The sequence below is a fragment of the Vicugna pacos genome, chromosome 3 (genome assembly GCF_048564905.1).
Source record: "Vicugna pacos chromosome 3, VicPac4, whole genome shotgun sequence".
Taxonomy (NCBI): Eukaryota; Metazoa; Chordata; class Mammalia; order Artiodactyla; family Camelidae; genus Vicugna; species Vicugna pacos.
The window spans coordinates 53,875,680-53,901,922 of record NC_132989.1 but is presented as its reverse complement, the minus strand read 5'-3'; the positions used below and the strand labels follow the sequence as shown (position 1 = coordinate 53,901,922).

General features: G+C 37.6%; 1 protein-coding gene across 5 annotated transcripts in view; it reads left to right on the top strand.

Moving 5' to 3' along the window:
- Nucleotides 1-26,243, top strand: part of RGMB (repulsive guidance molecule BMP co-receptor b) — a 686,402-nt gene that overhangs the window by 472,275 nt on the left and 187,884 nt on the right. For all 5 annotated transcript variants that reach the window (XM_072958353.1, XM_072958360.1, XM_072958355.1 and 2 more), the window contains one exon: nucleotides 16,009-16,104. The gene's annotated coding sequence lies outside the window, so the exon portion shown is untranslated. The remainder of the gene's footprint in view (nucleotides 1-16,008; nucleotides 16,105-26,243) is intronic.

Genomic DNA, 26,243 nt, shown 5'->3' with positions numbered 1-26,243 from the left:
TAGATTCCAAAGGCAACTGTCCCTAAACCTAGAGAAACAGCAGAAGCTTCAACCTAGCTTTAGAAGTCATAAAGCACCACTTCCACCATAGTCAAAAGTTCATCAGGATTCAAAAGAAGGAAAGATAGGACCACCCTCTTGATGGAAGGAATGTCATAGCCGCATTAAAAGAGCCTAAAAGAATAGAAGATATTGTCACAACCATCTTTGTAAAATATAATCTGCCACAGATTGAACACATATACCTAATTTTGTTTCCCTCTAAAATTTCACTGAAACAGTAGTAAATTGATTTCTAAACCAAGACATATAAAGCCACAAACACAGGGAGAATGAAAGAAGAAGCAATAGCAACAAAATTTTAGAAGCTGGAAAGCAGATACTCAATTTGCAAAGGATTTAAGACCCGCCCCCCAAAAACTGGATCTTACACTAGCAACAGCAAAAGCTGAAAACTCAGCAGATTTCTAACACAGAATCATCAAAAGGCTAAGGATATGGTAGCATCAGATACTATTATAAGTGTAAGTAGTAGGAAAGAGCTAAAATAAGGAAGACTTTAAGTAGCAGTCACATCTCCAGATCCCCTTTCTAGTTTTAGGGAGCCGAATGACCACACCTCTTGAATGTTTGCCCAACAGGGTGGCATATTCCCTTAAAGAAACAAAACAAAGGGGCTTTGGACCCCTTACAGGGTGGATGGTAGAGGTAACATACTACAATGGGGACGATTAAGTATGAGCACTGATGACAGGCCTCCAGCTCTCCATCCCTAGTTGGCTTCCTGACAGCTAGCAGCTATCACCCTCCAGGCACAAGACTAGAAACACTTCTTCTAGGGAATCTGACCACTTTAAGAGAAAGCACCTAGAGGTCACAAAACTGAAAAGCTCAGCTACATCATCCTACTGTGATGTACACAAGTGACAAGATCCACTCATATGTCTGAGCTTCCAATCATCATTCCTAGATATCTGAGGAACATCTGCAATATGAAAAGTAGGAAAAATAGATAAAGATAAAGCAACTGTACAAAGGGAAGAGAGCTTTAAAGATATATGTGTTATTAATATCCACTGAGATGCAAGAGAAGATATTGTACCTGTGGAGAAAAAGAATAGGATGCTATAATAAAAAGAACATTCTGAGAACCAGAAGAGCTCTTATGTATTTAAAATACAATAGAAGATAAGGTTTAAAAAAATTCTAAAAAAAGATAAAAAATAGAACAAAGTGTTAGTAAATGCAAGGACTTCCAGTTTTTTTTTTTGACTTAGAAGGAGATTTGAGCTGCTATATTGAAAAATACAGATAAATGAAATTATTTCAAATTAGAATATAACAACTAATAGAAAACAAACCTGTCTAGACACCAATAATCAAAAGCAAGAATACAAAGAAAGCATTGATTTCCTCTGGCATAACAAAAAGAAGAGTAGCAAGAAATAATTATAAGTAAAGAAAACAAAAATAACAGAAAAATGAGAGGATAAATCCAGAAGGTCTAATATTTTTAAAGTATTCCAGAAATATAAAACTGAAAAAACGGGGAAGAAATTGAAAGCAAAATAATTCAAATTTTTTTTTCCAAAACTCAGATAACTTAAGTTTTCAGGTTGAATGACCCATTACATGCCTGGTGTAATGGATGCAATCAAACCCTATTACTGCACATCATTGTGATACTTTAGAACACTGAGGACAAAGAAAAGATTCAACAAGCTTCCAGAAAGACACAGAGAGAGAGACCACCTAAAAAGGAATAGGAGTTAATGTGGCTTCAGATTTTTGTCAGCAGCAACTTTGGAAACTGGGAGCCTTAAAAGCCAAAAGACAAGTTGCTTCAGATTTCTGATGGAAAATGGGTAAAGAATCCTATATCATGATAAATTATCAATAAGAAAGAATAAAAGTAAATACATTTTCACACAAGACAAAAACTCAAAATCTTACCCCATATATCCTTTCTGAAGGAGCTCCTAGGTAGCTACACTCTACCAAAATAAAGCTGGAGCAAAGAAAAAAAATCATGGGAAACAGAAAAGAGCACAGGGAAGAAGAGGTGAGTCCCCAGGATGGTGGTGACAGAAGATGCCTCAGTGACAGCTGAGTAACCAGGCATAGAGGATACACAGTCCAGATTGGAGAAGGTCAAAGGGCTCAAGGAAATACTTCTTCTAGGATACGAAATTAATAGAATACTTAATGCACAAGAGTTTGTGGTTGAAAAGATGATATGAGCACAGAAAACCAAGCAAAACTAGACAATTTTTCACTTCACACACACACATAAAAAACCAAACTTGTGCCAGAAGGGAAAAGTAGTACAGTTTAATAAACAAGTCAGCTGTGACAAGTATTTACATAGTCAAAATAATGTAAACTATTTGTTTATTAAAAATTACCATATGTTTTAGCAGGAGGATGTCAAGAGATCGGAATGGTGAGCCTATTTACTAGACATGTAGGGAGCAGAGAGTGAAGAAAACAACATTTTCAGTAGTGAAATAGTTAACAGTATTATACCTGACATTAAAAAATCAAGACATAGCATTACAAGTATATGATTTAGCAACAGGGAGATAAATGCCAAAATAATCAACTGAAACTGGTTTCTTCTGGGGAGGATAGTAAGGAGCTGCTGTTTTTCATAACAACCCTTATAAAACTTTTTGACTCTTTAGTCTATGTACGTGTATAACTTTGATAAAGATTTTAAAAAATATGAAGATAAGACATGAGAGAGTATAATTCAGCCATGAAAGATCATATCAGCTTACTCAAAAATGGAAGCATTAAGGCACAATTTCCAAAATGGCTTAACCATGCTGACAAGGAACTACAAACTATCAGAACTTTGTTTCCTGAGTTCCTTTTACCTGGATCTGTGTTATTCTAGTAGGGATCCTCTCTTTAAAAATCAAAGGCCTTATTCAAAAATTTCAACTGTTTTCAAGGCAGCTTCATTGCTCTGTCTTACTAATTCTTTCTCATACCATTCCAGATAAACATTTATTGGCAAGCTGTATCTAAGGCAATCATGAACATAAAAGCAGCCAACTATGGGAGTATTAGAAAGTATACATTTTACAATAAGGATGGATTTTTCTTATTTAATTATGCAGTTAATGATAAATTCTAAACCATGCTACCAGGATAAGAATACCTCTGAAAATAGCACCTCTTGACCATTTTTCTGGGGTATTATATGTTTCCTCAAGTCTCAACACTTTAACTGTAAATGCGTTTTTGCTACAAGGCTGTGAAAATTCTGCTTCAGCAAACTTGGAATGCTCTAGTTTTTGACCACATTAAGAAAAGCATGATATTTAATATGCACCAAATTTTAGAAATAGATGTTCTTCCAAAGAGGAATAGGCTAAATGTTGAATTGCGTATGAATATAAAGGGTTTTTATTTGAATTGTCTCATTTTGACCATGATTTAGAGCTTAAAACCAAATATTCTTGATTCTCTCAGTATTATCTGGGTGGTTCTGTCTTTTTCTAGAATATCATGTTTGAATTTTTTATAATTTTTCAGTTTCATTGCAAAATTTTTTAATTTTCCTTACCAGAGAACACCAATGAAGTATCTGTTCATCATACAGTGAAGACATATTTAAATATCAATGAAAATTATGTATATTTTCTTCATATCAATTTCTATTAAAATAAATCCCATTGTAAGAAAAATCTATATAAAAAAGGAAAATTATAGGCTTCTAGTTGATGTTTAGCTTCATTAATAGCTGACACAGTAGAATTAGAATCCAACTAAAGAACCTGGTCAAATGGAATATTATTCAGCCTTAAAAAGAAGATCTTGCCATTTGCAACAACGTAGATGTACCTGAAGGACATTATTCTAAGTGAAATAAACTAGACATGAAAGGACAAAAACTCCATGACCTCCCTTATATGTAGAATCTAAAAAAGTCAAATACATAGAAGTAGAAAGTAGAACAGTGGTTATCAGGGGTGAGGAGATGGGGGATATGGGGACATGTTGGTCCAAGGGTACAAAGTTGCAGTTATATTGGGTGAACACGTCTTGAGCCCCACAGCATGATGACTATAGTTAATAATACTTGTATTGAAATATTAGACAGTTGCTAAAATAGTAGATTTCAGGGGCTCTCATCACACAAAAAAATGGTAGTATGAGATGATACATTAATTAGCTTGACTGTAACAGTCATTTCACTATGTATATGCATATCAAATCATGTACACTTTAAATATATACAATTTTTATTTTAAAAATTTAAAAAGTAATTTGTTCAAACACCTACAGTTCATGACCAATAAGATTTGCCCAAAAAGTAGATAATTAGAATTTACTTACATTTCCCTTTAAATTAATAATGGACACCAAACACATACACATGCAAGATACCCTAAGTAAGGAAAGTCTATAAGGGAAAAGAGTATGAAAACATCATTTGTCATTCATCACAGCTTCAAGCAAAAACAAAACTGAGAACAAACAACAAAAAACAAAGGAAAAAAATAATCTTTTGTGGAATTGTACATTTTGCATTTATGTTTCACCCAAAATAAAATTCCTCTTACTAACCCTTCTCTATGCTATTTCCAAATTAGCATTCTGCTTGGGTTCAGCTAAATATACTCCATTTATCTTGAAAACCCTGTCAGTAACTGTTCATTTCATGACTATGAGCATAGCCTTCTGAGTACTTGCAGCCCAGTTGGTCTGTTCATTTTAACCATCTTATCAAAGGTGCAGAAATGATAATAAATGTGACCCAAATGAAAAAAACGTTTTTTCCAATCTGATATACCTACAGAGCTTAAGTACAGTCTGTATCAAATGAATGTCATCCTCATTTTCCAAAAAGTAATTTTAATATGTTTACCATCATAGATTATGCATTTTGGAACAGGGAATCTGGAAACCTGCTTTAGCTTGATATATATCATAAAATGGGCATCGAATTCATTCCTTCCTAAATCTAATCTGCCTATTGTTGCTGAGATTTTCAACTTTCTTTGCTTTTTGCATGACAAATTGAAGTGAAAGATAGTGTAAATCCACATAAAATATTTCACCACATTAAATTTAACTCCCTAAGCATACCAGGAACTCTTGTATTTCCTAGAACTCAAAACCATTACCTTACACTTCTTGTGATTTATTTTGATATTATATTTTGTGCACTCCTCAAAGAAAGTATTCAGCTGCTTCAGAAGGCCATCTGGGGTTTGAGAGATTAATAAATATTGAATCTTCAGTCTTAAAAAAAGAACAGTCACACAGATGTTAAAAACATTTTGGGCATGAAAGCTATGCCAGAAGTCTCTGAGATATCATATAAATGGTTATTAAGTAGTGAAAGGCTATCATCCCAGCATCCTCTTGTCTGAAGGATTTGATCATAATCCAGCAAGTATCCTTCAACCTGTAAATTATTAACTACAGCTAAAAGGAGATTTGGGAAATTTCGTAGTGACTCATAGTCACTTGTGATTTTTCATATTTGCATAAATAAACCCTTGGAGGTTTAAATGAAATCTTTTCCTTATGCAAAAGAAGATTGAATTTTGATCTCAATCACCCTATTCCAAGATGTAAAGCAAAGGCTGTGCAAGGCCAAAATCTGATTTACATTAGGGAAGTCAGAGAAGAGCAGTAACGGCATGGGTGAACATGCACGGAAACAGACTTTGTCAAGTTAGCTCTAAAAATGGGTGGGAAAAAATAGGGACAGGAGCTGAGAGGAAAATGGAACATTGCAAGTTATGGTATAACTTGGAAGTCCAGACATACTCATTGTCTATCTCTGTCCATTTCTTTCCCAGTGGCATGTCTCTGTTTAAAGATAGCTGATACTGTGCTGCCTCTAGTACACATTTTACACACTAAAGTTAAAAAAAAAGTATGCTTGAGAAACATTCAAAATGGTTGTAGGACATGTAAATCAATAATGTGTGTGTGTAAATACATGTGCAGGTGTGTACATGCACATATACACAGATTCACCATCCAGGACAAAATTTGAAGTGGCTTCTGTGCTAGGACTCTTGCAATCCCCAAATGCAAATAACTGGCCCTACAGGGAGATTCTTAGCCATGAGCAGTTGTTAGGAAGATGTAACCATGCTCAGAAGATTCAAATATCTACACTCACAAGCCACCTATCATAAGTACACCAAAAGAAAAAAAATCTTTAGAAATAGTTTACCCATGTGAATTACAGTTATCTAGCTTCATACTTCTGGCATACAGAATAAATATAACGCTATATTTTATTGTATTTTTGTTTCCTTCCTCATAATTTTTTGAAGCTTTTCTGTTTTCAGTTTCAAGCAAGATCAAGTTTAGGTTTATTCTTACAGTGAAGTACCTAAAAACAATTAAGATTTAAATCTTTTCATTTTATATTAAAGCCTAATTATTTAATAAATATGTTTCATTCCTTGTTATATTATCAGGAATCAATCGTCATATTTCAGAAAAAAATATACATGTTCTTTCTTGTTATATTCACTAGTTTGTTTTATTTCTTAGATTCCACATAAAAGTGATAACATTCACTGTTTTGTCTTTATTTACCTGACTTATTTCACTTAGCATAATACCGTCCAAATCAATCCATGTTGCAGATGGCAAAATTTCATTCTTTTTTATGGCTGTATACACACACATATATGTATATATATGAACACACAACATTTCTTTATCCATTCATCTGTTGATGGACACTTGGGGGTTGCTTCCATATTTTGGCTATTAAAAATAATGCTGCTGTGAACATTGGGGTGCATGTATCTTTTCAAATTAGTGTTTTTCATTTCTTTGGCTATATACTCAGAAGCAGAATTGGTGGGTCAAATGCTAGTTCTGATTTTAGTTTTTAAGGAGCCTCCATACTGTTTTCCATAGTAGCTGTACCAATTTACATTCCCACTAACAGTGTACAAGGGTTCCCTTTTCTACATAGCCTCAAAATGTATATATGAAAGGTCTATAATTTCTCAGATTTTGAAACTTTCTCCATGTTAAATTTTGTCAAAAAGATTTCACCTTTTCACTAATTTTATTCAATTTTTTGAATAAGAGATGACCTTAACATTGTAATTTTATAAATATTTTTGAAAGTGTATTGACAGATTTGTGTTAAAATTTAGAGATAACAGAGTGTTACTTTTAAAAATACAGAAATCAGTATTACATACATGTGCACACAGATAAGAGTTAAAGATTTGAGTTTCTTCATCAGAGCATTAGTTCCTTTATCCACAAAGTTTAAGTCTCTAAATGAAATAACTTTCAATTCACTAGCAAATTTATTGTCCAGAACATTTTATTCTCTATCCATGTTAGTCCTTCACTCATTTAAATTATAACAATAGTAATAGCTAATAATCTGTAGTAGATACAATTTTGGTTCCTATAACCTTCAACACCTCATGTTATGCCTATGAATATATTACATTTTGTAACAAAAATGACTTTGCAGATGTAACTAAAATTGCTAATTACTTGACCTTAAAATTGAGAGACTATCCTGGATTATCTGAGTAGGCCCAACGTAATCACATGAGCCCTTAAAACAGGAGGTGGCAAAAAGTCAGAAAGATGTGGCAGAAGTCTGAGAGAATCAAAGGACAGGACAGATTCAGTGCCATTTCTGATGTTTAAATGGAGGGGCCCACATATCAAGGAAGCAGAGACCTCAGTTTTACAACCATAAGGAACTGAATTTTGTCACTCACCTGAATAAACCTGGAAGCAGATTCTCGTTCAGAGCCTCAGATAAGAGCCTAGGCTGGCCAACACCTTTAACCTTGTAAGACCCTCAGCAGAGAACCCAGTGAAACTTATCCAGACTCTGATCTACAGAACTCTGAGATAATAGATGAGTGTTATTTTACATTACAAGTATGTGGTAATTTTTTACAGCCATGAGGAAACTAATATTCAGTCACAGAGCACTTACCACGTGCCAGGCACTAAGCGCTTTATGTATATACACTCACTAAATCTTCACAAAAAAACTTAGAAAGAAAATACCATGTTTTAGACAAGGAAATTAAATGCAGAGATTACAAATAAACTGTGACACAAGTAGCAAGTGGCAAGGCCAGATCTGAACCCAAACTTTGTGACTCCATAGATGGTAATGTTAGAACCACAACTGTGCTGCATGAAAGTGAGGTTAGGCTTAAGCAAACGTGTGAGACTGGCTGAAAAACAGAGGGAGAGAGAATGAGAGAGAGGGGGGATTACATGCGGAGAAGGGAGGAGGGGGGAACATTAAAGGCAAAACAAGACTGTCAGAGAATTGGAGGAAAAAATCAGAATTCCAACTGTTTTTGTCTAGCTTCCTTTCACCAGAACTAAATGTCTCAGTAATGACTTACTTACGAAACTGTGGTTGACTTCCCATGAATTTTGTTTATTTTTGCTATGGTTTTTAAGTCAACACATATACTTCTCTCAAGAACTGCGTCAGAGCACTTGATTTCATGGTAATGTTGTCAGTTCACTTGTCTGCATCCCCCAGTGGATTCAAAGCTCCTCTAGGGAAGAGACTGACTTCCACATTCATATTCCTAACACCGTCCCATACCTTAGAACAGATGCTGAGTCTGTGAAATAAGGAAAAGTGAAATAAATGTTTTTAAAACTGTAAAGCATTGTTTTTTAAGTAAGGCTTATTGTACTATTCCTCAAGTGACATTATTCAAAATTACTTTAATTCATAAACCTGGGGAGCCAGTTACCAAACATTTCCTTCAAAGACTTCTGACACATGTGGCCCATTAGATTGGCAAGAGCTGTCAACCCATCTCTTTGATACCTGTGTAGTACTTTATCCACAGCTTGTGCTAATTTAGTCCTGAGTTCATAAACACAAGTTTTTAGTCCACAAATATCTCGGCTTCATCATGGCATAGGACTGCCCTGAATCATTCCATGAATTGTCCCCGGTGGCTCTTCACATTTGGATGAGATCTATATGTCCATCACATCTTTCCCTACAGCTACAAAAACAATTTTTTTTTTAAGTTTAAGAGTCATGGGCCTCAAGCTCAAATGTCATTATTGCCAATGTTAGCAGGAAGCCCTTTGGTATAGACAATTGCTCATATTCTCTGAGCCTCAATTCTTCATCTTTATTGTTTTCATGACACTATCCAGCATTTTTAATTGTCAGGGACATTGTTAAAACACATGAGATAATGTATGTAAAAGTGTTTTATAACATTTAAAGTGCCAAGAGAAAAGTATTGTTTACTTCATCCAGGGCTTCCTGGATCTTTACTTCTAGCTAGAGTCCACTGATATATAGGAGATAAAAGTGAACATACCTGTAGTATTTACTTTCTGCACTTAAAATGCTGATTTACCAGTTTATAGTTGCCAGTTTTTACTGGTTCAGCCACTGCCCCCTTCTGGATTTGTTCCTGCTAAATCATGGACTCAAATATTCTTTTTTGACACAATTCCTCTGTCTTAACCGAAATCATTCCCTCATCTTCCACCAGACTATCCTTTGTTAAATGAAACTTCGGGATTTGCAACTTGACTTAATTTTGCAGCTCAGCCAAATCCTGTGGGGTTTTTTTGAACCTCAGTCACACTAATTTGGTTTGGTTGTCTATAACATAGTCTTAACAATTTTAATTATAAAATGTGATCTTCTATCCAAAGAGATACCAACCCTATTTCAATTTTTTATATAAAAGTTTCATCTTTTTGACCTGTTGTAGAACATCACAAACTGCCTACTCATACTCAGAGATTTTCCTAAATGCAGTGACATTTCTTAAAGCTATGCTTAAGATCTTTCCTTATTAAAAGTCTTACATTCATTAGAGTAATGCCAGTAATTATGACAAACAAACCCTGAAATTTCAGCAGTCTTGTGGAATAGAGAGCTTTGTTCCATCCATGGTGGGAACATGCCATCTCCAGGGACTTTACTGTGTTTTGCATTCAGCTAGCAGAAACGAGGGTGACCCGTATTATTTCTGCCCCATTCCAGTAGCAAGAACCAGACACACAGCCTCATCTGGATGCTAGGGTACATGGGAAATATAGACTCTAACTAAGCAGGTGCTTCCAGTGATAATTCTAACCTGGAGGGAGCGCAGGGATTGGTAGGCATCTGAATGATTGAATGACTTAGAAAACCAAAAACTAATGTGGTCTAAGGAGTGAAAATCAAGCACCAGAAAAGTTTCCTCCCCAAGTGAAGAAGAGGGATTAGACAAGACGACTTTTCGAAAATACCTAAGTTAAAAAAAAAAATACATAAGTACAGTCAGGAGAAACGACAGGACAATCATAAACAGAAATTATTTATGATTTACAGCCAAGTAAAACTAACCAAGCTGGTCAAATTCTTTAGCATTAAAGAGAGAGATTGCACAGGTTACCTCTAGGTACTGATTGTATTGCTAGCCCCCACACAATCTGGAGTACGTTGACGAGTTGCCTTGTGGGAGTAGTCATGCTATACATAAAAAAGTATGTAGAAAGAGAGTAGTTGTTTAACTTTGTAATAATAGCCTAAACTTAAGTGACCAGTTTTCTCCATGTTCATCTAGAATATCAGCAGGGCCTCACCAAAGGCAGTTGTCCTCCCTGTGGGTAACCACGCGTTGTTGCCTTTTAAGTATCCATGGTGCAGTCAGGTGAGTCTGAGGTAGCACGACAGCTTTCAGCTGCAAAATTAAGCCATGACTCTGTGTATAGGAAATTCCACCCTTAAAAGGTGGCATGTGCTTCACAGGCTCTTCAGGCTTGTGGGCTGTCAGTCTTTCCAGCATAGGAACTCAAAGCTGACACAGAGAATGAATCCCGTTATTGTGTAAAGGGAGCATTCTCGGAAGATCCTGCTCAGAGATCTCAAAATGGTCTAAAGCCAGTCAATAGATAAATCCATAGAAGTACTTAGGCATGAAACTGGAGAAATTCTTGTCAAATTTTTCAAATATTCATTATAAATGGGAAGCTATAAATGTGGCCCCCATTACACAAATTCTACTGGTAGGGACACAATGAAAAGATGATTTAAGTCAGAACAGTAGGTAGATAAGTGGTTAGATAAACTTTAATATGAGAAAAGCAAGGTAATGCGTTTAGCAATAAATAATTCAAACCATAAGTACAAAACAAAGAGTTCTAAGCTAATAGTTTTGATCAAAAAAAAAAAAGACTTACAAGGGGTGGAAGTTGTTTGCATTAGGTTACCATGGTTTTAAAAGTGAACCAAACATTATGTACAATTGGGCAATTTTAGTATGTAAGGGAAGAAATCAAGTAATTATTATTTTCCTCGTACAAAATTATGTTGTATCCACACTTGAAATATAACTGAGGCAGCCATTGGAGGGTGCTGTTCAGATCTCCTGCTGAGGTCTGAGGATCTCCAGAGAATCTGCTGTGAGGAGGGTACTCCAGTCCTGCATCATTGAATCTACCACTGCAGCGTTTACACTGAGATCATGCTATTCCTAGACTGCTTATGACCAAAAACAGAGCACAGAGGTTTTTCCCGAGCTTCACCATTCCTGCCCATAGTGGGACTTCTATGATGGGGCTACCTATCAGCCTGCCCAAAGCCTTCTCAGAGCTGTATCACAACATGAGGCTCTTTTCATCCCATCCTCCTTCTTCTGTAACTCCCTTACAGGAATCAGACATACATCGCAATCCTGCATAATCCTGATCTCTCTCCTCTTCATCTTCTGTGAACCATTCTCCAAATAAAACTCTTATGCATCTAATTCCATATTGGCATCTGCGTCCCAAGTTGACATAGTTGGTAGTAGTTTTGTCAGTGATTGTTATCTTACCTCACCGCAGAAAGATTTCAGAGGCAAGACAGGGAAGTTAAGAAAGTAAAATGGGGGTTTATTAGGGATAGATAGTACACTCTCAGGGGGAGAGCTGGCCGGCTCAGGTGAGCAGCTATACTGAGTTTCTTTGGCAAGTTGGTTACATAGAGTGTAAAAATGAATGGGCAGAATATTCATTGGGGAGGGAAGGGTTTGAGGTCACATTCCCTGAGTTTCATCTTAACTCTTCTTTCCCGAAGAGAGGAGGGATGTTTGTCCTTATTTAATCTGGATCAGAAGTTTCGTGGCATCGGTGCATGATTGGGTACTTCTAATCTGCAAGGCTAATTTTATTGAAATAAGAGCATAATAAACAGCATTTGGACACGGGAGATTTCTGCCTTTTCCCACCTTTCTTTGTTGACCTCCAGGGCCCTTGTCATCCCAAAATGTGTGACCAGAAGCCCAGAGGCTCCTGCTTCTCTTTCTCTGCCCAGGGACCCCTGTTGTTTATATGATGTATGGCTTCCTGCATTTGCCTCCATGCCCCTCTTCATTTTTGCCCAATTCCTGCCATTTGGCATGCATCCCCTTTTCTCTGCTCATATCTAGCTATCTGCTTGCTCTAACACTAGAAGTGATCCAATAAAACATGCTAAGATGAGGTCTGTGGACTAGATCCCTTATCGCTCATCTAGAAGGAGGCAAAGATAGTCTCTGGCACAAGGAGGGAGCCCAACTACTAAAAATTTCATAAGTGGTGACCCAGGAAAATGACCCAGTTGAAGGAAATACTTTTGATGGTGCAATAATTCATGTGTTTGAAATGTATGGTGAAAAAAATGCCAGTAAGGACAGCAGAACTGGGTAGTTACTACCAAGTTGCATTGATACCCTTGGCTGATTACTACTGAGTTGCACTGACACTCTGCAGAAGGACAATGAGAAAATTAAGTCAGTTAACATAGAGTTAAATGCTAAGTATGTGAGACAGAGGGCATTTTTGATAGCTTTTGAAGAAGTCTTCATCTTGGGCAGTGCAAATGCAGACACAGCTGAGGAGTAAGCACAGGACCCAAGAGGTAGGGTCATGGGACTCCAGAATCATTTAAATGACCAGCCTTGGAAGGTCTGTTATGCTAAGGTCAGGGACAGGTTGAGAAGAGTTAAGGCATTGAGATAAGGGTTGAGAAGAACTGGATAGATGCCTAAGGACTGGGACTCTGCAGACTCCTGAAACCATGGAGCTTGCAGAAATGACATCCCCTCATGAGAGATGGCACTTATCCTGTGTACGTGATGCCATAGAGGCCTCTCCCTTGCAAAGTGACAAGTGCCCCTTGGAAGTTGTTCTCACTCCCTCTCCTGGCCACCAGTCTGAGCTGGTGATCCCATCATAATCCAGCTGGTGATATGCAGGCCAAATAAGGGATGAAATACCTCACATACCAAAGAAACAGCCAGAATTAACAGGCATGGACTAGCAGAGGAGTCTCCTGGAATTGAATTGTGAGGGTACTTGGTCAAGGGATCCTGAACGTAAGACTGAATGAACAATAATTCATTGAGTTAGGGACATTTTCTTGTCACACAGTTTTAATATCTTGGTAAGAACCCTACGAAAAAGGGAAAGCTCATTGCTAGAGGGATGTTTAGAAGCCTGGAGAAAGTAGTGGCCCATACAGAGCAAAGTTGAAACACCTGAATTAACATGGTAGCTAGTAGAGGATGGAATAGAAAGACTCTTAAGACATAGACATAGGGGAATGAACATCCAACCCAGGATTATGCTCCAGGAAATGGCTCAGAAGACCTAGTATTCACCAAGGCCACCAGGAATGCACTGGGGAGGGGAGCACTAGCCTTACAAAGTTCAGTGGTGGCCACCTTTGTAGTCCAGGCTGACATTAGGGAAGATGGTTACTGGGCCTGGCTCATTAAAAGCCAACAGGACAGTGAGGCCAGGAGATGGCATTTAATGGCCAGAAACCATGGGGCCACAGTTATCATAATGCTGGCAAAGGTGGAGAAGCAGCCACAGGGCATTAACCCACAAAGACTCGTGAAGATGGTTGATAGGCGGTCACACCCTAGGAGATAAATAGCCTGACAGCAGTAATGCTCCTTAATATCTAACAACAATGAAAGAGCAGGTTGCTGAGGGCAGTCACTCCAATAAAAAGTCACAATTCCTTTTCCATTTCCTGAATCTGGGTCAATTTTTCACAAATAGAATTCAGTGATTAAAATGGGTCTTCAAGATGAAAGATCTTACAACACTATGACACGTCTACATGTTAAAAATTCACTCAGTTCCTCCACAGAGGAACCTATGGCCATTTACTCAGATGAATGACTACTGAAAAAAGAGTATTATCCAACATTTTAAGGACTATTGGATATAACATTCTGAGACTATTGGACTGTTGAAGACCCAAACCTCCAGTAGTCCAAACCATCGTTACAACACCATCATTAGAGTGAGGTCCAGGTAACAAATGGAATCTTTGGTGAAATCTAGCTTAGTACAGTGGAAATTATCCACTGTAGTGGTCCCAACCACTGAGTCTACAGACATATCAAGTAGTCATTTGCTCTGAGTGTACAGTTAGGATTCAGAGTTAGAATATCCTTCACTTTGGATCATGGATTGTGGGGTAGTCATTATCATAGTGAGGGAAGCTAAGTGAAGGCCTTTAAAACTGCCCCCACCTCAGCCAAGAAGGTAAATCTAAACAATGTCATATCATGGAAGGACGGTGAAGATTATTGCTGTCATTAAAAATATAAATGTTTTAAGTCTGTTTTTTTTACCATACCTTTGTGTAATTTACCACTTTGGCCCCAGCAGAAATTGGATAGATCAGGGAGAAATGTTATATTTTTACCAGAAGCTCAATCTAGTAGTACCATGATTATGTCTGAAAGACCAAAATGATTTCCTTGCTAGAAGATATTAATAAGGCCTCTTTTCTACCTCAGTTAGGAAAAAAAGATCAGACACAATTGCATTTACATGCAATAGACAAAAATATTCATGTCTTTTACATGAATGTACAGTTTTATTCTCAGGCTATAATAACTCTATTACAATAACTCTCCTGCCTTCTATCATAGTATTATGATTCAAGGCAATATGGGCTATCTAGATATCCCACAGAAAATCACATTGATCCATTACAGCCATGACTTCATGCTTATCAGGCAAGATGAGCAAGAGATGGCTAGAGCATTGGAGGCCTTGGTTAGATACCTGCACTCAAGAGGGTGGGAGATAAATTCTTTAAAAATTCAGTGATGCCAAAGTTGCAGCATTGGAAGTTACACAGAGACAAAAGATGAACTCATACTTCTGCAGACCTACTTAGTTACTGTCATTTCTGAATGCCCAACTTGCCATCGGTGCTGAATCCCCATTATAGCACTATTCTACCAGGAGACCAGCAAGTCACTTGAAGGCAATTTGACTACTTTGGGTCTGTTGTATCTTGAAAGGACTGACAGTTTGTCCTGACAGAGAAAAATACTGATTTCAAGTGTGAGTTTGTTTTACCTGCCCACAGATCCCCAGCCAAGACCGTTGTCCAGTTACTGACAGAGTCCCTGATCCACAGACATGGAAACCCACACAACATAGTGAAGGGAATTGATCGTCATCAGTAGGAGGAGCTAGTGATGCTTTGACTTAATGAGGATGAGTGGGGACATGTGGAATCTAGGTGATCTACTTGGGTCTTTCTTGATACTCCCTTGCCCAATTGTGAGTGCACAGATATAGCAACCCTGTCCTAAGAAAGGATTGATAACAGATGCTCAGACCCACCCGGAATGAAGGTCTGGTCACACCACCAGGCTAACTACAAAGACTTACCAAGAAGATAGCTATGAATGAGGTAGATTTTGATTGAACAGTGGAGGAGTGAGACAATAAGTACCAGTTGCAGACCGGAGGCCAAATGAAGCAATGTAGCTGTTGTTCATCCCACTAACCACCATCTTCTTTTTTGTTTGTTTGTGTTTTTTTGTTTTTTTAGGTTTTTTTTTCTTGTGGTGGGGGGAGGAGGTAATTAAGTTTATTTATTTACTTTTTAGAAGAGGTACTAGGGATTGAACCCAGGACCTTGTGCATGCTAAGCATGCTCTTTACCACTTGAGCTATACCCTCCCCCTCACCATCTTCTAATTTATCCCTCAGAAAGAGGAATTCCAAGAACTATGGAGAAGCTGAGCCCCAAACACAGATGGAGAAGTGGATCTGTGCAGCACAGAGTGGATTATGGAAGCTGTGAAGGTGAGCTACTCATATCCCCCTTCCAGAGAGAATCTGCTCTGAGTGTATTTAGTAACAGGCTCAGTTGCTACCCACTGGGATCCAGCACAGCACTCATGCTGAGGCCATGTTCTCCCTGGACACTTGCTAGCAATGGTGGAGCACAGTAGGGATGCCAGAGTTGCACCATTCCTACCCCACAGGGAACCTCTTCAATGGGCCACTTTTGATCTGACCTGAGCATGACTTCTTCCCAACCGCACTGCAGTGTGAGGCTGTTCCTACCAGATCCTCCTTCCTTCCCTGTTTTCCAGCTGTCACACCTGCATCGTGGTCTGAGGCACTCCATGCCTACTTCTGCTCCATCTCCCCTTTTATACTTCACAGGCATTCCCCCAGTCAGTCTCTTGCACATGTAACTTTATCTGGATTTCTTATTAAGGGGCCTGAAATATATGATAGCACTCCATTTCAATAATTCTATAGAAAGAGAACTTGAGAAGGTCTAGCTTTGACAAGGACAACTAGAACGAACAATAGTCATGGGGACTATTAAATTCGTAAAATGTGAAGTTATGAAGACCACATAGCCTGAGAGTTGTTGTAATTGAGAGCTACACATTTATATGAAGTGTGAATAAATTCTCCAAACACAAGCTGCCTTGGCTGCAAGGTTATCTGAATCTCAACAGTAGGTCAAGGAGACAGAACTAGGGAGGGGATAGAAGGGTGGAGGTAGGGGTAAACCTAGAAAACTTATTATAGAGAAGTCCCTCAGGGCAAGTAACCATCCCCATCCTGATACCCTGTGAATCAAAAAAGGTGGTAGGAATAACAGGTATTGACTTTGCAGATAATAATGACAAGAGTAAATGATGCCTCAAAAGTTTTGGCAAGTTAATGAGTGACCATAAACTACAGCTAGGAAAGCCTGTGCTTCTCTCCCGTGGCATGATCTTTCAAGTGTTGTTAGTAAGATACTACTGGCCAAAGTGGACCATGCATCTGGCCTGGTCTAGCAATTCCCATGTGTTATGTCCTCAACACAGACTCTGTGATATTTAAGTGAGTCAATTCATAATAAAAAAAAATTTTTGTTTCCCGTTAAGACATGCATATATATAAGATTATACTGTCACCCAATTTGTAAATTATTTGAGGCCTCAGCCTAAAGCATCAGCAGTTATAATGGACACTTTTACATTGATAATGAACTTAAATTGTGACTTTGTTTTACATAGCCCACAAAAGAGTCATCAGGTAACAACTGCTGTTTACTCCTTACTTGGTCTAAATTTGAATCTGTGATTTAAGTTGCCATGGTGGAACATCTTGTAATAAAGTTAAAGAATATCAAACCTAAGCAAGGGCTCCATTTATTTTGTTTTTCCTTTTTCACAAGCTAAGCTGAAGTTTGTAGTAGTTTTATGTATTTTGGAATAATGAATCATTTACTTAAATTAGCTTCAATTTCATTACCTTTCCATAATCTGAATACATAATTGATCTAGTTTATTTTTAACTTACAAAGAAACTCACACGGACAAGTTTGGCACTTCTTCACTTGTTCTGAGTTGTCTATATGATCAGATTCAATTATTAAGGCTCAGATCCAGTTTATGCTCAGAGCTCTGGCCTCGGGCTTCCTTCTGTGCCTCTGCCTGATTCTGTAGGGGCATGAAGAGAGGCATTATGTTCATGTGATATGATGCTAAACCACTGAGCTCATCCAAGGTGTCAAACTTGGGGGCTAATCCTTGCTTCTTCCTTCCCAGTGTGTAAAAATAAACACCCCAATCTCCGGCTTCTCTGATTGCACCAGTCACAAGTTGTCAGCTGATTCCTTTGTTCCTAAACACTTTTCATGACTGGAAATAACAATTTTTGGCTCATCTTGAAAAGGCAGCCTATTTTATCCAAACTATCTCTAACAATTCCAGATCTGAAGATAGGGTATTAAGTTTCTGAATGACAGGAAGTTAACTAAACTTTATTTTTAAATAAAGGATGTCAAAAGCAAAAGCTAGATCTTTCTTTGTCAGACTTCTGCCTTGAGGAAAATTTCTGTATGAAAATTCCGGGGTATATATTTCAAATTTAACATTATTTTGTTCTTTATCAACTCGTTATCTAGGAAGTTTTTCTTGATCATCTTTACTGTGGTAGATACTGAAATATACAAAAGAAGTAGGGCTCAATTCCTATTTGAGACTTTAAGGTCTCATTATAGACATAAAATTAATACGCATGAAATATATACAGAACGAGTAAGGATGAAAAGGGTGGCACTGAGTTTCAGGGTAATAGGTGTTTGGAACAAAAGAGAGTCAGTAAATATCAACATAATAAAAAAAAAAGTTTTATGGAGGAAGTAGTATTTGAATGAGGCTTGAAAGAACAACAGGGGCTGACAGTAAGCCAGGCAGTTAGGAGCAATGGCTCTGTAAGGGGGGCAGACCTTAACAACCCTGTGGTTGGGGATCTGTGGGGTTCAGAAAGGTAAGGTATCTTACCTTTCTAAGTCTTATTTTCCTTATCTGTGTGATGGTTTTATTACTAATGATAGTACCTACTGTACAGTTTTGTTTATTTTAGAGAGCAGCAAAATAATATGGAATGTGCTTAGCCATAAAAGTTATCTGTTAGTATCAGGCAGAGAGATGTGGATATATTGAGAAAAGAGATTAAGCCAGAGAACAAAGGTGGGATGAGGCTTATATGCAGATCTGTTTGGCCAGAGGGCAAGGTATGTGAGGGGGTCTAACAGGAATAAGACCAGAAAGATAAAGTAGCACCATATCAAAAAAGCTTAGAAGCTTGATATGCATTTTCATACATTCACTCAAAAGCTAGTGAGCATCTACTGTGAGCAAGGCAATATGCTAGGTCCTGGGGACTCTGTGGTGAATAGACCTCTGCCCTCATGACATCCGTCCTTCAGGGAACCCAAACATTAAAAAATTACAAGTGGAAAAAGGGAAATACAAAAGTTTTGAAAGTTCTTATATATTCTTGATTTTATAAAATTTGATGATATTGAAAAAAAGCTTTTTAACCATAAAAATACTTACTACCAACCTTTGTGAGATAAAGCATGAGATTAGATATGACACACAACTCTCTGAGAGAAAAAAACAAAGTTACTCTGCCTATATAATACCGATTAATCAATTTGATAGAAAAAAAGTCAGTCAGGTCTGTAAAACAAATATGGAGCTTGATCAGACATTTGCTATCGTGTAGACAGAGCTTCCATTCTCAAAATCCTTTTGAAACCTGTGCAGCCAGCTTCATCTTCCCTCAAACTCAGGACTGGCTCCGTCAGGATATCCCCATTTTTCTGGTCTGAACCTTACGTTGTATCTATATACGTATCACTCCTGTAGCCTGTGATGCCTTTCTTTATCTTACCATGACTCTGTCTTTCTCCCCTATATTTTTTTCTCTGTGATACAAGATGGTATGTGGCCAAGAAAACCTCCTTCCTTACACACTTGCTTTCTCATATAACCTAACTCAATCCAAATAACATTTTCTGAGTACCTATTATTTCCCTATCACTTGCAATAGCCACTAACTTGGATTGCCATCTTTCCTCCTGGAATGTTATCTTGTCGTAAACGTGGAGGTTGCACATAGGATAATCTTAATCAAGGTTGAGTTATCGTTGATTAAACATCACACCCATGTATTCTATACAACAGAGCTATTTCCAATCCCAGGTGGCTGGTTCATATAAACAGTGCCTTTTAAAACAAACCCCATGCATTAGTCAGGATATGCTGGTTTTTATACAATAACAAAAAACACCAACTTTTCTGTGACTTAACACAGCAAGGACCTATTTCCTATGCACATCACATGACCTGTATGGGTCAGTGGGGGGAACGTGGTTTATGGTAGTCACTCAGAGACAGAGGTAGATAAGAGGCCCTAGCTTCCTACATGCTGCTGTCTCGGAAAAGCCTTCACGGTTTATCAAGGTGAAGAAGAAAACAAAGAGAACCACACACACTGTTCTGCGCTCTAGGTCACAGGTGACACGAATTACCTCACTCTCATTTTCTTGGTCAGAGCATGTTAGATGTTTGTCTAACTTTAATGGGGCAAAGACATGCAGTCCTCCCTTGCTCCCAGAAGGACTGAAGGACCAGCATTATTAGTGAGTAATGTCTGTCATATCCTACGAGACAAATGGCCCTGTCCATTTAAGAGGCATGCTCCACAGAATTTCATTTGTTTACAGCAGAGACATCTGAAGTGAACTGAACTGCAACATTTAACAATTCTCAGGTCATTTGTCACATGGCAGTTTTCTGTCAACTTCATTACCTCATACATCTCCATATCATAAACAACACTCAGGTAAACTCTCAAACAGCTATGAAATACAGAGAATGAACATAGGTCTCCAGCAACTTTTAAGAGGAATGACAGTCTCATGACACTAACCAGATTTTCCCACAGTGTTCAGAGAACAGCTCCTCTTCTGCTAATTTACTTCAAGAGGCTGCAACAGCTTTTGGACAAATTCAGTTTCTGGTTTTATTCCAAGAGAAATTCCATGACATTGAATTATTTAGGCCCTCTAATTTTGCTCTGACGATGGTCCCACAAACCTGGACTATCAAAAGTACTGATTATCATTTTTAGGGTGATTGTTTTTCTAAAAGTTGGCATGGCCCTCAGAGTCATATGCAATCTAAAGTGCATTATGCATGTCAAGAGGGATATCACTACAGCTGAAAGAGGGAAAGCCAGTAAATGGATCTAAAATGGAGTTCTTTAAGCTCACCAGTGGTAACATAAAACTGAAGTATAGTCATATTCATTGAGCACTTGAAATTTGGGGATGCAAAATTACATAGACCACTTTTCAGAAAGGACCCTATCATCTTATTATTCTCTTAATTCAGAGCAGGTGTATTTGCTCTGTCTTTAACTTCTGTCGTTTGCATCAGTTTGGGTTATATACGTGTCAGTTTTATGCACCATGATGTAAACAGCTTTGCTAGTGATAATCTTTGTAGTCTTTTTTATAATGATTATAAAATGCTAACAATGATACTTTGCACTGTGTACTTTTCTTCTAATCGGCTCAAAGCTTATGTCACAATCAATATAATAGCTTTTATATTGCTGTCGCAGGCTTTCATTGACATTCTAACACAAGCAGCTGTCATAAACCAGCTAAAGAAGAATGAGGCCATTATGTCGGTCTTATTGATTCAAACTAAGTGAAAGTGGCCCATATGTCTTTAAGTCCTTTTAGCACAGCTTCAGTTAGAACTTAAACTGTTTATTGAGAAGAAAAATGTTTAAATTTTTCTTTTCATGTATTTAAAACGTAATATTCCTGCTCTTATTACAGAAGTATGTAGCCACTGAACACCTCTCAATAGGAAGAGTTCACTTAAAGGATTTTTTCTTAGAAGTTGTCTGTCTTCTGTGCTACCTTGCAGGTCTCTGTGTTAATTGGTCTGAAAGGAGATTCCATTGATGATTTCTATCTTAGTCTCACTTAGTGAAGCACCCAGATTTCCTAATCTAGCCACTTCCCTTTACTCACTTTATCTAACTAGTTTGAGACTATTAATCACCTGGGTGTTGAGATTTTATGTCTTAATATGGACTGTCTCCATGCAAAACTTAAGACGAGGACTTTGATGCATTGGATGCAGGTTTTTAGGGTTGACTTCAAAAACAAGAGTGAAGAAGCAAGGAGATTGAAACAGGGAAGGAGGAAATACAGATAGAGAGATAGAGATACACATAAATGTGTTTGGTGTAACTCAGCCAGACCCCTGAAAGCATAGAGAGTGGGTCCAACAATTGTTCCGTTGGAAGGATGGGACACTGAGTATACCAGCTCACCTGGGACATTCACATCCAGATGTTCCTGGGCTGGTTTTGTCCATCGGCTGAGCAGGAGCTGTGGCTTTGGAGAGGGTCTCACGTAGAAAATGGGAAGGTGCATGAGGAGGTTTTGGTGTAGAATGTTGTCAGCCTAAAGCTAAGATTGCATAAAATAAAGGTTGCATTAAATATTTAAAATTAACTCATCATATCTTCTTATAGAGTATGTGGCATATTGGCATACACAAACTGAAATTGAAGCTTTTTAAAAAAAGGTACAAAAAAAACCTTTGTGACATGCTACCCAGGAATTACAATTTAGCCCTTAGAAATCTCAGAGACAGTCTTGTTACAATAGAGCTGTAAACCCATTTCTTCCATCATGCCTCCCCTTTAAAAAGGGTATCTGATACCCTTTGGGCATAATCAAGTAGAAAGACCCTGCTGATCTGAAAGATAACTCCGCCTATGCCTATCCTGTGTGACATCCAGCACCCAGACTGCCAATGCCAATGCAGAACCCTCCTCCTGCACCTGGCAGCATCCACCACGCCACCAGAAATGTCACAGAGACACACATGGCAGAGAACAGTTAGTGTATATTATCAAGTTATTATGTACCTTTATGACTTTATTTTTTGCTCTGGGAAATTGATCAGAAATTATTACAGTATTTCACTTTATTTGTACAAACATGTAACAAATATTTGCACTTATTGTTTGGTTCATGGATATGTTTTAAACTCCCCAAGGCAAGGGCTTTATTTTATTTACTCTTGTATATCCCAGCACACAGCCAGTAGAAGATAAATATTTCGGAATACAAAATTGTATTCATGACATCAGATGTCGTGAAAGAGAGAAAAAGTCAAAAAGTTCTGTTGAGTACCCACTGTGCTGGGAGTGTTTCACAGAGAGTATCTCATGTAATTCTCACAAGAACCCTGAGGTAGGCACTATTATTAACCCTCTTTCCAATAGGAAAACTGTGATCAAGAAAAATGTAGTACCTGGACCAAAGTCATAAAGCCAGTTAGTTGTGGAATGAGGATTTAAATCTAAACTTCCAGACAGTTGTCTTCTACAGAATATCTTCATAATAGTTTTTCTACTTTAGAGAAGGTTAGAGAGAGGGGATGGTATTTAGGATATGTGAAAACAACCTCTGATGTACCACAATGTCCTTCCTGAATTCAGACACTTCTGGCTGTTAGTGCTATCTCTCCTACTTGTTTTGTCATACCTTTGCCACTTTCTCATAAGACTGCACCTCCACACTCACTGTATGCCTTTCCCTGAGCCACCAGCTCCTACTGTAGATCAGTGCAGGCCCTAGACCAAAACTCTTTGAGTCTTTTAAACTAACCTTATAGTCAGTTTAAATTCCTGGTGTTCCTTTGCACATTTTTGATTAATTCCCCCTTTCTCAGGTTAGCACCATTATCTCCTAGTATCCTCAAAAGGGAGTACTGCTTAGAATCACAGGAAGACAACAAAATGCTAAAACTGCAGCGGGGATTCTGGTCTGATTGCTATTGTCTTTTCTTCCAAAGCAGCATAACTCAGTCTTTAAGAATCTGGACTCTAGAGTCAAAGAGCCCAAGTCCTATTCCTAGCCCTGTTCTATGACCTTGGGCAAGATATTTAACCTTTCTGGGCCTCAATTACTTCATCTGTGTAATGGGGATAATACAAGTATCAACCTCATAGGGCTATTTTGAGGATTAAGTTAGAAATTATATTTTAGTAAAACTTAGAACACAGGGCCCGGCACATAATGAGCCCTGTATATACAAGGATCTGATTAAAAAAAATACCCCATCCAGAAATATAAATGCTGGATCTTCCATAGCTGATCTAAGTCTAATCTCATGAATAAATTCTTTGAATAAAAAGAACTTAGGAAACACGAAAAATGCTAATTATGAAAAACCCAAAACAAAATAAATTCCCATATGCCATTCTCAATATGTAACTCCTGGAAGATAAGCTATCTGCAGCATCACTCTGAAAAGCCTTTCTTGACTCTAAAACCTCTGTCTCTTTCTCCCTTTCACTTTCTTTATATTTCTCCCTCTTTCTAGAGCTATAAACTGTTACTTCAGACTTCTACTATTCTACTTCCTTTGCACAAATATTATCTCCAGAATTAATTCGTTGACAACGAGTTTTCTGGGAAATGGCTGAAGATAAAGATCATGTTAACATCTAGGGGAGAAGTACCACACAATTTGATCCCTGTGGTGTCTTTTTATCTTATAAACACCTTGCCTCCAACAGACAGGACTTGTCCTCTATTCTTATCTTTTTTCCCTTTAACATTGACTGCCCTCACCACCTGCAAAAAGAACACCTTGAAAGAGATTAATTATTAATTTCAAAAAAAGTCACTTCAAACACTTCAAAAGCCAACTTAGGAGGGAGAAAACCCCAAATAACTGGTTGTATAGTCACACTTGACATTGACTTGATCATTTTATTTATTGTTTTTTTCTGTCTTGAAAACTAAAGGGCAGTTCAGTTTTATGGCGTCTGAGATGTAAATGCATATGAGTTTAAGATGTGCTGATGTTAAAATATTTATTGGTTAAATCTGACAGTCATATTTATAGTCTTATCTCCAAAGACCTGTGAAGTGTATATTATTAAATGAAATCTATATTGAGAAGTGTTGTTCTCAGAATACATAATTTGCCTACTTAGTTTCTTTGCACATACCTGTTTTTAGATAAAGAATTTCAGTGGCTCCTGGATTTTCAACTATTTTTTAAAAATGTCTGTGGAATTGAGTGTGCAGTAAATCACTATGATTGACAGTTTTGGCATTTCACAGAGGTGACTCTCTAGCACTAACTATGGAACTAAAGAATTTCAACACAAGATACCAAGTCTGTCAGAAATTATGTTTTCCATTTTTTCAAACAAAATATCGGGTCACTTTGGCCCACATGCTCCTTCAAGTAGGTGTAAAAATGACTTGAAGATTATCAACTATCAAGTATTTATAGTTTGGGTATTTGGGATTTTTTTCAAGCTCCAAAGAATTTAGTACATTTGACAAATATTTTAAGTGCTCAAAATGTACAAGATACTGCCCTAGTCTCCGTCAAGATAAAGCAAGCAACTGACCAGAGCTAACATTTACTGGGTACTCACTTTGTGCAGGGCACTGTTCTAAGTTCATCATAACTGTTAACTCATTTAATTTGCCCCACAACCCTGTAAGAAGGTGTATTTAAAAGATAAGAAAACAAGCCTAGAGGGGAAAATACTTTGCTAGAAGTCACGTGTCTAGTAGGAGGTAGAACCAGGATTTGAACCCAGGCTATCTGACTCTAAAGCAGCTCTAATCATGTTTTATTTTGGCCAGTGAGGAGCTCTTGGTATAGTGGGAGGAAGAAAGGGAGTAGGGTAAAATGTATGAATAATCAGAGCAAACCAGAAGGTGTAGAAGTAAAAATGTTATGGCATAGAAAAAAGGAGGATTTACACTCAATTTTGTCAAAACAGAAAAGTTTTATGAAAGAAAGTGGCTTATTGATTGGCACATTAGGGATGGTTTATATTGAAAAAGTTGGAGCTGGCTCAAGGCTTTCTCAGCAGAGGGAAAGGTAAGAACTGAGGCACAGAGATGGCATGATGTGAGCTACGTTGTGGGGAGAGCAAATAGTTCAGTTCGGTAAGGTTTAGAATACAGAAAGAACAGTAATGGTGAGTCAAACTGGAGAGGTAAAATGAGATTTTTAAATGTTGAAGAATATTGAATGCTAGGGCAAAGAGTTTTAAAACTTAGCAATGCCAGGGTTTTAGAATTTCTGAATGAGTGAAATGATTAAAGCACTATTGGGCAAATACTTATCTAGCACTGGAATTTTATTATATTTATCATCTATTCCATTTTTAGTTTCAAACTACATAAGATGAAATATCTATACTAAGAATAGAAAATAAGAAAAGGAAAAATGGATGTGAGATGTACTTTTAGTAAGACCAAGGTGGAGTTAGTTAACCTAATGGTTATCAAGTTAAATCTGAGTGGTTTGCAGGATGGGCTGGATGGAGGAGAGCTTGTGGTCAGTGATCATTGGTTCCTCTCCCTGGCCACAGCTTAGAATCACCAGAGACACTTTTGTTATCTCAATGCCCAGGACACATCCCAGACTAATTACATCAGAATCTCTGAGTCCAACTCAGATGTCAGTAGGACCACTGCTCTAGTATGTTAAGTAGTGAGGATTTGACCTTCAGGGCTGACAGTGAGAATGGGAAAGAGGAAAGGAATCTGAAAAATAGTTTGAAAGAAA